Raw genomic sequence first — 13300 nt, 5'->3', positions numbered from 1 at the left:
CTGTCAATATCAGAGTTCATATGGATAAAGAAAGTGACTTTTAAACACACTGAGTAAAGGCGGTTTATTGCTTTGCTAACATAGCTCAAGGAATCTTAATGACATGACACTGTGGAACTTCTGGGATCTCACTTTAGATCTCAGACCTCAGTGACACCAGATTCAAAAGTCTTTTAAGTCTAGATGCATTCATTCAAAACACAGATTACCGAAACAGGATTTGAATAACTTAACTTGTGACACATAGATCCTATTGCTTGATGTGGAGGCCACCCAATTTGGGGCTTACTTACCTCCTCTCACAGGGTTTAAGGTAGGGCAGTGCCAAAGAAGAGCTCACCCAAAGAAATTGGAAAAGGATGTTCTAAAGGAAACAGATGCCCCGTCAAATGTATAACCATATGTACCAAAGTATCATAATAAGCAGAAGAAGGATATTGAATATGATTCCAAAATAAAGCATTCATATTTTAACATATAACCGCAGATTGGAGGGGGAAAAAAGTCTATCTTTTACCTGTGGAAAGATTTAAGGACAGATAATCCATTCAAATTATGCTAATTAGATATCTTCTAAACATGAAAATTGGCTAAAGGAATCTTAAAAACAAATTTGGGAAAGTCAGTATTTAAGTTTCAGAGCCAGAAACTACCAAGTGATTTAAGATCATGAATGGCAACATAAGATTTCTATTTCCAGCACCATTACAGGTTAGAGACACTGAATAAACCTCCCACTGAAAACAACTAAAATACATAGAATAAAATATTTAAATATTTAAGGAGGTGAAAGATCTCTACTCTGAAAACTTCAAGACACTGATGATAGAAATAGAAGATACAAATAAATAGAATGGTATTTCATGTTCATGAATTGTAAGAATGAATATTGTGAAAATGGCCGTAATACACAAAACCACCTGATTCAATAAATTCCTATCAATATTCAAATGTTTTTATGCACAGAAATAGAACAAATAATCCTAAAATTTGTATAGGGCCACAAAAGATACTGAATAGACAAAGAAATCTCGAGAAAGAACAAAGCTTGGAGGAAGCACAACTCCTGATTAAAAACTATATTACAAAGCTATATTAATCAAAACAGTATGGCACTGGCATAAAAAAAGACACATCGACCAACAAAACAGAACTGAGAGCCCAGAAACCAAACCATGCATATATGGCCAACTAATATTTGAAGAGAAGCCTAGATTACTGAAGAGGAAAAGTAGTTACTTCTACAAATGGTGTTGGGAAAACTGGATGTTCACATATAACAGAAATAAATTGGACCCCTATCTTATCCCATTCACAAAAATTAACTCAAAATGAATTGATTTAATTTTAAGACCTGAACCTATAACTCTCCTAGAAGAAAACATTGGGGGAAAAACTTTGATATTAGTCCTGGCAATGATTTTTGGATATGAAACCAAAAGCACAAGAAACAAAATAAAAAATCTACAAGTGGGATGACATGAAATTCAAAACTCTTCTGCACAGTGAGAGAAACAATCAATAAAATGATAAAGCAACCTATGGAATGGGAGAACATATTTGTAAACCATATATCAGAAATATGTAAGGAACTCACGCAACTCAATAGCAAAACAAAAACAAAAACAAAATAACTTGATTAAAAAATAGGCAGGAAACTGGAATAGACATTTCTCCAGAAAAGATACACAACTGGCAAATAAGTACATGAAAAGATACTCAATATCACTAATACTCAGAAAAATGTAAATCAAAACGACGATGAGCTATCACCTCATCCCAGTTATAATGCCTGTCATCAAAAAGACTAGAGATAACAAATGTTGGCAAGATGTGGAGAGAAGGGAACCTTGGCTCACTGCTGCTGAGAATATAAACACGTGCAGCCACTATGGAAAACAGTATAGAGGTTCCACAAAATTTGAAAATAGAGCTACCATATGATGCAGCAATTCTACTTCTGGGCATATATACCCAAAGGAAGCAAATTACTATCTTGGAGAGATCTTCACCCCTCTGTTCACTGCACCATCAGTTACAATAGCAAAGGCATGGAGAAAACCTAATACCCATCAACACATGAATGGATAAAGAAATGTAGTATGTCTATGTACAGTGGAATATTATTCAGCAATAAAAAAAAAACACCAATGAAATTCTGCCATCTGAGACAGCCTGGATGGACCTTGAGGGTTGTGGGGACAGAACCAGGAGTGCAGTTTCCAGGCTCTCACCCTCACGTGGAAAGGTGCACACTCGGGTAGTAAATGGTCATTAACTGTGATTGGATGGCCATCAGCTGTGGCTAGTTGCCTGTCAGTTATAACCAGTGAGCCATTGGCCATTAATATAACTGCCATGGCTATGCTAGCAGCAAATGGGGTCTAGCAAGAAGATGGTGGCTGAGCTAGCAAGAGCGGATTGCAGTTAGCAAGTGTTGTGCGGGGTGTTATGTGGGGTCTCTGCTCCCGCTCCCCACATAAGAACGCAGGATATGGTGAGGCCAAAAAGGAATACCCACGGAGCCATAGATAGGGGAATCATAACACTATATTCTTGCTGGCGACTGGGTTGCAGAAACAGGAAACAAGAGCCACACAATTCTCAATCCTCATTGCGCCGCTTGCGGGCTCAGCCACCATCTTCTTGCTAGCCCCCATTTTCTTGCTAGCATAGCCACAGCAGTTATATTAGTGTCCAATGGCTCACTGGTTACAGCTGACAGTCAACTAGCCACAGCTGATGGCCATGCAATCACAGTTGATGGCCATTTACTACCTGAGCCAGTACCCTTCTATGTGAGGCCGAGAGCCTGGAAACTGCTTTCTGGGGCTCTGTCCCCACAGCAAGTGAGGTTGGTTGGCAGAGAGAAGTGGACAGCAGGTTGTGGATAGTGTGGCTCTGCTTCCTGTGTCTCCAACCCAGCCGCCATCGAGACTATAGTGGTATGACTCCCCTATCTATGGCTCCGTGGGTGTGCCTTTTTGGCCTCACCATGTCCTGCATTCTTATGTGGGGAGCGGGACAAGAGACTCCGCATGACACCCTGCATGACAACTTTGTTATAAGAAGAGTAAGTTCCTGGAACTTAAGGTACTGCTTGGTGACTATAGTTAACAGTATTGCATTGGATATTTGAAAGTAGCAATAAAAGTAGAGCTTTAATGTTTTCACCATAACAACAACAACAAAATGGTAATTATGTCAAATGAAGGATGTGTTAACTAATCTTATTATCTTAAACAATTTGCAATTGTGGGGACAGAGCCCCAGAAAGTAGTTTACAGGCTCTCAGCCTCCCGTGGAAAGGTGCTGGCTCGGGTAGTAGATGGCCGTCAGCTGTGGCCAGTTAGCCAATTAGCCGCTAATATAACTGCTGCGGCTACGAAGGAGAGCCGAGGAGAGGAGAGGAGCAGAGTCGAGGAGAGTGGAGGAGAGTCGTTGGTCGGTTGGCAGAAAAATGGACAGCAGGTCGCACGTCCGGTGAACCCAGCCTCCAGTGAGACCGTGGTGGTATGACTCCCCTACCTATGGCTCCGTGGGTGTTCCTTTTTGGCCTCACCATATCCTGCGTTCTTATGTGGGGAGCGGGACCAGAGACCCCGCAGGCCGCCCTGCACGACAAATGGCGCAGTGAGCAGGGTCCCCCGCACGACAGCAATATATACACGTATTAAATCATCACATTGTACACCTTAAACTTTCACAATCTAATATCTCAATAAATCGGGGGGGTGAATTAAAGTGGCTCTGTGAAAAACAAACTCTTGTAGTGTAGAAAAATGCACATTCACTGAGACATCAAAGAATTTTCACAAATTAAAATTCAAAGAACATGAGTTGAGAAAAAGAAAGAAAAGAGAGAGAGAAGAAGGAAGGAAGGGATAAAGAAACAGAGAGAGAGAGAGTGAAAGAGAGAGAGAGAGAGAGACAGGGAGACAGAGAAAAAGAAGAAGGAGGAGTAGGAGGAAGAGGAGGGGGGAAGGGAGAGGGAAGGGGAGAAAGAGACGGAGGGAACAAAGAGGAAGCCATGCAGAAATAATGACATGAGTCAGCAGATTCAGCCTGGGCGGTATCATCAGATATGGATATAAAATAACTACAAAGAAATAAAATGGGGGTAGAAAATGTAAGAAGAAAATTCAAGTAGATTTGTAAAAGTACAAAAGCAAACCTCAGGAAAATATTTAAATGTGAAACTAAAACCCACTTTAATATTAGGGGTAAAGAAATAGATATAAAGTATTCATAATATATACAAAACATAAAGAAATGGGGAATATGATGCTAAGAAACACAGAGTGAGAAGTTTACAATGAGAATGCCTAGCATAGAAAGATGGTAGATAGTTCGATAGATGATAGATAGATAGATAGATAGATAGATAGATAGATAGACAGATAGATAGATAGATAGATCTAGGTTTAATAAAGAGAATGTGACAGCATATTCAGAAGATAATGACTGAGAATTTGCTGATAAATACCAGTAAATAATTTAAAGGTGATTCATACTTACACATATGGTGAAAAATAGAAAAAAAACATTTTTTTTAAAAATGCCATAAATGCTGCCAGAAAAAGAAAAAAAGAAATATTTCCTGTAAGTGAATGACAGGGTGACAATTGACATGTCATTAGCAAATTGGAAGATAGATGATATTGGCAACATAAAGAATATTAGGATTGTCTTCTGAATAGGGTCCCATGTAATACTAAATGACACAATTGAAAACGATGTGCTAAATTTCTCTCTGGGGAATTGTCCTCTGCTACTTCATTATTCATTATCTTAAAAATCAGACTCTGTGCTATTTAATTATTGCAAAACTCTTTTCTCTTTTTAGGAAGTTCTATTCATACATTATTAAAGGTGATCTTCCAAAGATGATCTTCATTGCTTTTCTTTTATTTATGTGATATTAGTACTAAGTAACATGTCAAAAACCATTTGTCAGTTATTGTCCAACCCTTCTTAGAGTGTGATCTTTTTGCTCAGAACGTGCTGATTGACTCCATAATGTTAAAAATACTTTTATTCAAGTGTGAGCCTTCCTAAATCTGTGTCTTAGGAAATAGTTGTTAGAGGTTGCAATGACAGCTTTGTTCATAAATGTATAAATAAAAATATTTTTGTTAAAAAACTATAATAAGAATAATCAGTCAAGTAGAATTTCAGCTAGCGTGGCATGCAGTACTTTTTAGCATCTGTAATATTTTGAGCTAAAAGTATGCATTATGTAATAATGTGTAAAAACTACGATACTGGATTGCAGTTCCCTGGAGAATATCTTTTTAAAATAGGCATTGACATTTGTGTTCTTGCTATGAGGAAGTTGGTTTCATAAAACCTCTCCTAAATCAAAGCTTTCTCCCAGAGTACATAGATACATTAGTATGTTTTTCTCCTAAATTGTTATTATCTAGAACAAGTTCATGTAGTCTCGTATTTTTATAACAAGATAAATTATTTACCTCTATGATTCTAAAGTAATTGCATCTATTTACTTTCATAATGAAACACAGAGGGTCTGTACCCTTTATCAATAAAATTATGAGAAATCCGGAAGTTCCTTAAGTAGGATAATTGTATTGTTAATTTTTATGAATAATGTAAGCATCAAGCTCTATTTTCCTGACATTATCAAATTATCTGTTGAAAACCACAAATGTTTCATTACAACCATTTAACTATTTTCATAATTTTAATTGATTATGTTATCAATATTTCACTAAATGTTATATACTGTGAATTTAAATGTATAATGTATTTTAATATATACTTTTTTACATATATTAGTTTGGAATCAGTGAAATGGCAAGAATTAAGCATATTAAAACAGGTTTTAATATGGATTATATTAAGCCAACTGGATGATCCTTTTTTTCTATTAATTTCTCAAGTAATCTATGTACTCTATTAAATATTTCATTTCTTTTGAATGTGAAAATCCTCGTCTGCCACTCCTATTGTTTGTGAAGGGGGAAAAAAATCAACCCCAAACCAGTAAGTAGGAACAAGTTAAAATTTATACAAGAGTAAATATAAAAGAATATAGAATATAATAGAAGGAAGAAGAAAATAGAGACTACAGAGAAAGGAGAAGAGGCATGTAAAACAAGAGAATGATTGGGTAGGAACAGTGGTTGAGTTGGAAAGCAGACGAGGATAAGGACAGGTGTATGAGGAGGGAGGTTTGGCAGGTGAGGAAGCAATGGGGCAAAGTTGAGCCAGACCCATAAGTTCAGCTTAGACACAAAGATATGACACACGTTGTAGGCGTTGGAAGTCAAGGTTAGCTATGGCAGAGGAAAACAAGCTTATGAAACTTGAATAGGCTGTTGGAGACTTTGGAGCTCCACAATTCAACATTCATAAGCATATTTAGAGGAATCTGATTTTAGAAAGGCAGTTGGTTATTAATTTGCATAAAATCATTCCTAGGTGAGAGCAGCAATTAACTATTATGATAATAAGAGGAATTTGAAAACCTGCATTTGACTACATCAAATTGGCATTTGATTACCTAAATTTCCACAAGAAAGTCCCACATTTCTTTTATATTACTGTCTATATGTTAATATAGACACTCTGTGTAGAGAATTAAATCATCAGCATAAAAAACTGAGCTGGATTTCCGTACTGACTGGAATTACTGTTCTTGTTACAAAAGTATTAATTACAAAGATACAATCTATGCTGAAGCTATGTATGTATCATTATTAGCAAAACTGCCATTCTGATTTTCTCTGATTCCTGGAAGGACTGGAATTAGAATGCACTGTAATCTTTTACACGGAATGAGTGTAATATCCCCAAAGGGCATGTATTAATGCCTCTTTTATTAATCAATTAATCATTCTTCCATCCATCTTCCTAACACTTGAAGCATCAACTGTGTGCCAAGCATTGTGATAAATTCTGGTGAAATAAAAATGAACATAATTGAGGATTTATTTTAATTAATTTACTTATGATTTGAAAACTGAATTAAGAGTGCACACTACAAAGAGAGTTTTCTGGGAGTAAAAACTAATTAGCTCACATCTAAGTTTATTTTTCTTAAGTAACTCCCTTTGGTTAAGGAAGTATTTTTTAAGTCTTTTATGAATACAAGCTGAGGGTTCATGGACTTGAGATGTTTGAGATGTGAGAAGATTATAAGATTTTTAGCTAAGTTGTCTACTAAAAAGTGAACAGACATTTCAGGATGTAACAGATCAAAAAATGAAAAACAAAAAAAATAGTGATACGTGGGAAGAAGAGAGAAGCAGAACAATATGGTTAGAGTCTGGTTCCTGGGTGGACAGATGGGGCTAAAAGACCTTCCTTAAGAGATGGGAATTTGGGTGTCATTTGAAAACTATCCTCTGTAGAGTGCTGTCATTTAGCATCTCCTATAGCTATACTTGAATCTCTAGCTGATGATATTTCCTTTCAGTGATATTATTTGCGGCATAGGACAGAAGAAACACAGAGAATGTTATGCCCCCAAATTGGGTCAGCACGAGACCACTGCACAAAGATGCAATGTGAAAATTCAGCAAAAGCTGAAAATCACAGACAGGGGTGAATAGAGAATAACAATCAAAGGGAGAAGACACTTAGTTTCACAAAGGACTTGTGGCAGGATTTGAACCCATTTGAGCTGGAAATTCAGGAATACTTGCCATATAGGTTGCAGTACGCATGTTAGTATACCTGTTTTAATCCCAACTTTCATGTCCACAATAAATATTTTATAAAATTACTACAAAGTAAATACCTATCATTCTTCCTCTAGAAATAATAATTTGATCTCCCAACTCTTCCCATTTTCCTTTCCTTCTACCTCTTCAGGGGTTCCAACTGATTTGAACTCTTTCTTGTCAATTGACAATGACAAAATTCTTTCAGAATCAAGTTGAAAATGTCTTCCTTACAATGCTGAGCTTTCACTTCCTTAGAGTAACTCTCACTCAGTGATACCGAACAAAACTCTTCTTGGCTCCCAGCTGTCCGTACTATGGCTCCCAGCTGCCCAGTCAGAATAGGCAACACCAGGCCCAGGAGATGACCTTTTTACTGGGCTATGACATTGCTCCATTTGTGTTGTACTGTAGACTCACCTACTTTAGATTCTCCTAGCTTTTCAGTAAGTCTTCACTCATGTTGCAGTGGTTTCCTGATAACTCTTTCTTTTAAAAAATATTTTAGTAAACTCTATAGGAAATTTTAAAATGTTTTGCCTGAGTAACAACTCTGTACATTAGACACTATAAAAATTGGAAACCTCCAACACATGTGAGGTTTGTTTGATTTTAATTTCTGGCAGGGAAATATTTAGCTAATACTATCAATTTTGAACAGTTTTATATTTAAAAATACGATTAGTCTAAAATGCAAAAGCCTATGTTTTATTTACATTGAGATCAATATATCAATGGTCTCCACTCCTCAAACATTTTATAGAACATTTTACTAAAAACAAACAAACCAAAAATTAATTTATACAAAAATCTGTCCCCACGGCTTTAATTCTCATGTATATGTAGCATCGCAGAGATCAACAAATCCATATTTCCAGCCCATCCATCCCTGAGCTTGAAACCCCTGTGGCTCACCTATTGGATATCTCCACCTGGAAGTTTCAAATATGTTTCAAACTCAGCATGCCTAACAATAATTATATCCTTCTCTTGGCCTAACACTTATCACTTTCCTTTTGTTTTTCATCTTATTATATGGCATTGACAGTTTCTGCGTTGTTCAAACCACAGACCTGAATGTTACTATTTCTTCAATTTCTTTTTTTTTCTCTCTGCCCTCCCTCCATTAAATCCATCACCAAGGCAGCCTGCTTTTATCTTATTCTGTCTTATTTCTATCTCTGTTTCTCCATCCTGCTGCCTCAACTCTAGTTCAGGTCAACAGTGTCTCTTGCCTTTGTTGAATGATTGCCAATCCGTCCCTCACACTAGTCAGAGTGACCTTGATGAAAAACAAATCTGATCATATCAGTTTCATACTTATAGGTAGTGAAGGACTCCAAACACCCTTAAATGAATTTCAAAATAATTAATGTTTATCACTGTTGCAAGGTCCATCCCGTGTCTATCTCTCCAGCCTCATGTCTCACACAATTCAGTCGTTACTAATGTTCTGGTCCTTCTCTCTTTTATCTTAGATTTGCTATTTGTACATGTTGTTTCTATACTCAAATCATTCTGCATCCCTCACCCATGTTCACTGTCAACATTAGCCAGACTCGTTCCTAAACTACCTTCAAGTCTCACCTTAACCCTTAACTATTATTGTCCCCAGAAAGCTTTATTTCAGCCTTACATACCAGGTTAGGTATTTTACCTATATATTTCTGTAATTCTATCATAGATCTAAAGTATACTTAATTATAATCATCTACTCAAACAAATGCTTATTTACCTTGCTCATTATTTTTGACTTTGAATATTATTTAATTTTAATTTGATTTTTAAATTATATTTAATCCTTTTAATTTGAATTAATTTTATTTCATTTTAACTTAATTTTTTGGTAGGGAATGGAGGAGGACTGTGGAATAGGAAGCCACCACTGGGTCTTTCTACACATGTAAGTTAATTTTTTTATTTTTTATTTTTTATTTATAACTGAAGTTTATCATCAGTACATAGAAACATGACAAGGAAGAAGAACACACTTCATCAGCCTCACAGAAAAGAAACCCCATTTCTTCTAACTGTTGTGCAAATGGGCTTAATTAAAGCAACTGAATTTTTTGTTCAGCAGTCCTCAAGACAGCAAGCTTAATGAATTAACCTCTACAGATAAGATTTTTTTTTTTATTAGTTTCAGGTGCACAAGACAAAGCAATACTTAGACGTTTATCATTTATATCCCTCACACTGTGTGAACCCCCCTCCCCCCATCCACTATCCCTCTGTACGTTCCCCAAATTAATTTTCAAACCCCCATGACCATCTTGTGGTTACCGACTATTTTTCAAAACCTCTCACCTTCCCCTTATCCCCACCCGCCCCACCCATCTAGCAACCCTCAGTTTTTCCTCTGTGTCTCCAAAACTGTTTCTGATTAGTTCATTCACTTATTCTTTTCTTTAGATTCCGCATATAAGTGAGATCATATGGTATTTGTCTTTCTCTTTCTGACTCATTTCACTTAACATAATGTTCTCTAGGTCCATCCATGTTGTTGCAAATGGTAAGATTTCTTTCTTCTTTATGGCTGCGTAATACTCCATTGTATAAATGTACCACAGTTTCTTAATCCAGTCATCTACTGACGGGCATTTCGGTTGTTTCCAGGTCTTGGCTATTGTGTATAGTGCTGCAATAAACATAGGAGTGCATAAAGATTTTTGAATTGGAGTTTTGGATTTCTCCGGATAGATACCTAGGAGTGGGATTGCTGGATCATAAGGTAGTTCCATTTTCAGATTTTTGAGATACCTCCAAACTGTTTTCCATAGTGGCTGCACCAATCTGCATTCCCACCAACAGTGCACCAGCGTTCCCTTTTCTCCACATCCACGCCAGCACTTGTTGTTTGTTGATTTATTGATGATAGCCATCCTGACTGGGGTGAGGTGGTATCTCATTGTGGTTTTTATTTGCATTTCTCTGATGGTTAGTGAGGTTGAACATTTCTTCATATGTCTGTTTGCCATCTGTATGTCCTTTTTAGAAAAATGTCTCTTCATGTCCTCTGCCCATTTTTTAATTGGGTTGTTTGTTTTTTTGGAGTTGAGATGAGTGAGTTTTTTATAAATTTGTGATATTAACCCCTTATCAGATATATCATTGGCAAATATCTTTTCCCATTCAGTAGGATCCCTTTTTGTTTTATTGATGGTTTCCTTTGCTGTGAAAAAGCTTTTTAGTTTGATGTAATCCCACATGTTTATTTTTTCTCTTACTTCCCTCGCGCGAGGGGAAATATCAGTAAAAATCTTACTCCGGGTAATGTCTGTGAAGTTTCTTCCTATATTTTCTTCTAGGAATTTTATGGTTTCAGATCTTACATTTAAATCTTTAAGCCATTTTGAATTTATTTTTGTATGTGGTGTAAGGAGGTGATCCAGCTTCATCTTTTTGCATGTGTCTGTCCAAGTTTCCCAGCACCATTTATTGAATAGACTGTCTTTACCCCACCGTACATTCTTGCTTCCATTGTCATAGATTAAATGGCCATATAGGCATGGATTTATTTCTGGACTCTCTATTCTGTTCCATTGATCTATGGGTCTGTTTTTATGCCAGTACCATGCTGTTTTGATTACTGTAGCCTTGTAGTGTAATTTGAAGTCAGGTATTGTTATACCTCCCACTTTGTTCTTATTTCTTAAGATTGTTGAGGATATCTGGGGTCTTTTGTTATCCCATATAAATTTTAGGATTATATGTTCTATTTCTGTGAAAAATGTCGTTGGTAGTTTGATAGGAATTGCGTTGAATATGTATATTGCCTTAGGCAGTATGGACATTTTAACTATATTAATTATTCCTATCCACGAACATGGTATGTGTTTCCATCTATTTGTATCTTCTTTCATTTCTTTCTTCAGTGTCTTATAATTTTCTGAGTACAGATCTTTTACTTCTTTGGTTAAGTTTATTCCCAGGTATTTTATAGTCTTTGGAGCAATTGTAAATGGAATTGCTTTTTTAATTTCTCCTTCTGATGTTTTATTATTGGTATATACAAATGCAACTGATTTCTGAATATTAATTTTGTATCCTGCTACTTTACTAAATTCATCTATCAGCTCTAATAGTTTCTTGGTGGAGTCTTTAGGGTTCTCTAAATATAGTATCATATCATCTGCATATAATGACAGTTTTACTTCCTCCTTACCGATTTGGATGCCTTTTATTTCTTTTTCTTGTCTGATGGCTGTGGCTAGAACTTCCAGCACTATGTTGAATAGAAGTGGAGAAAGTGGGCAACCTTGCCTTGTTCCTGATTTTAAGGGGAATGGTTTTAGCTTTTCCCCATTGAGTATGATGTTAGCTGTGGGTCTATCATATATGGCCTTTATTATGTTGAGATATGATCCCTCTATTCCCACTTTCTTAAGGGTTTTTATCATGAATGGCTGCTGAATTTTATCAAATGCTTTTGTAAGTTAATTTTGATACTAAATCTTTAACTCTGGTCTCTCTCAGTGAGGGTACTTTGCTTAAGGCTCAGGAATGTACAGTATTAGAGTGAACAATTCCATTCACTCTATATACCGTTTATTTATTTCTTCCCACTGATGGATTGAGTTATCTGATTGGTGAGATATAGAAGATTTGGAAGTCTAGGCTAATCCATAAAGCCAAGTTAATCACTGGCTGTGGTCGCTGTATTAAAAATATGATGTATGTTTGTCCACTGATTTTCATGATACTCTTTACTGCATTCTCCTACTAACTCCTAAAAGAGGTCCCACTATTCTTTTATGTGGCTCGCTGGGAAAGTGCTATTTAGCACACCCAACAGTCCCCACAGGTAGTTCCAATTATCCTCAATTAGTTCCAAATTCTAAGACATAGCCTCTAAAACTAAGTGTTCAATAAGATATGTCTTTGTTATGAATCATTATTTGTTACCTAAACAGAAGGGAAGCAAATGCTATGCTTTGGTCTTTATTTAACTCCACATATTTGTCTTTGAAGAACCCAGAGTCTAACATATTAAATAACTTTCTCCACTCTATAAGCAAAAGTGACAATTAGCAGTCATTTAGACTTCAAGAGAGAATCCTTTTAGTTTCCAACATCAATCATAGTTGGTGACCAATCACATAATCTAATAACTTTTCTATGATAAGAGAGTTTTAGATATACAGAAATCTTGGAAAGACAATACAGAGAATTCCAGTATAACCTTCACACAATTTTCCCTATTTTTAACATCATACACTGCATGGTATATTTGTCACAACTAAAACAACAGTATAGATACATTATTATTAACAAAAATCCATGTTTCATTCAGATTTTTATAGTTTTTATCTATTGGGTTTGTTTTTGTTTGTTTGTTTTTTTTATTCCAAGATCCTATCCAGGATGCCGCAGTACATGTAATGTCCATGCCTCCTTTGGCTCCTCTAATCTGTGACAGTTTCTCATGCTTTTGTTGTTTTTGATGACCTTGACAATTTGGAGAACTAAACAGGTATTTTGGAGAGTGTACTTCATTTGAGATTTGTCTGATGTTTGCTTCATTATTACATGGGGGTTATGGTTTTTGGGGAGGAAGACCACAGAGTGTCCCTTTCCTCACAACATACCGAGGGCACATGCTTTCTGTCAAG

This window comes from Rhinolophus sinicus, chromosome 3 (genome assembly GCF_057876585.1).
Source record: "Rhinolophus sinicus isolate RSI-liver-muscle chromosome 3, RSI-T2T, whole genome shotgun sequence".
Classification (NCBI taxonomy): Eukaryota; Metazoa; Chordata; class Mammalia; order Chiroptera; family Rhinolophidae; genus Rhinolophus; species Rhinolophus sinicus.
This window is presented reverse-complemented; position numbering follows the sequence as displayed.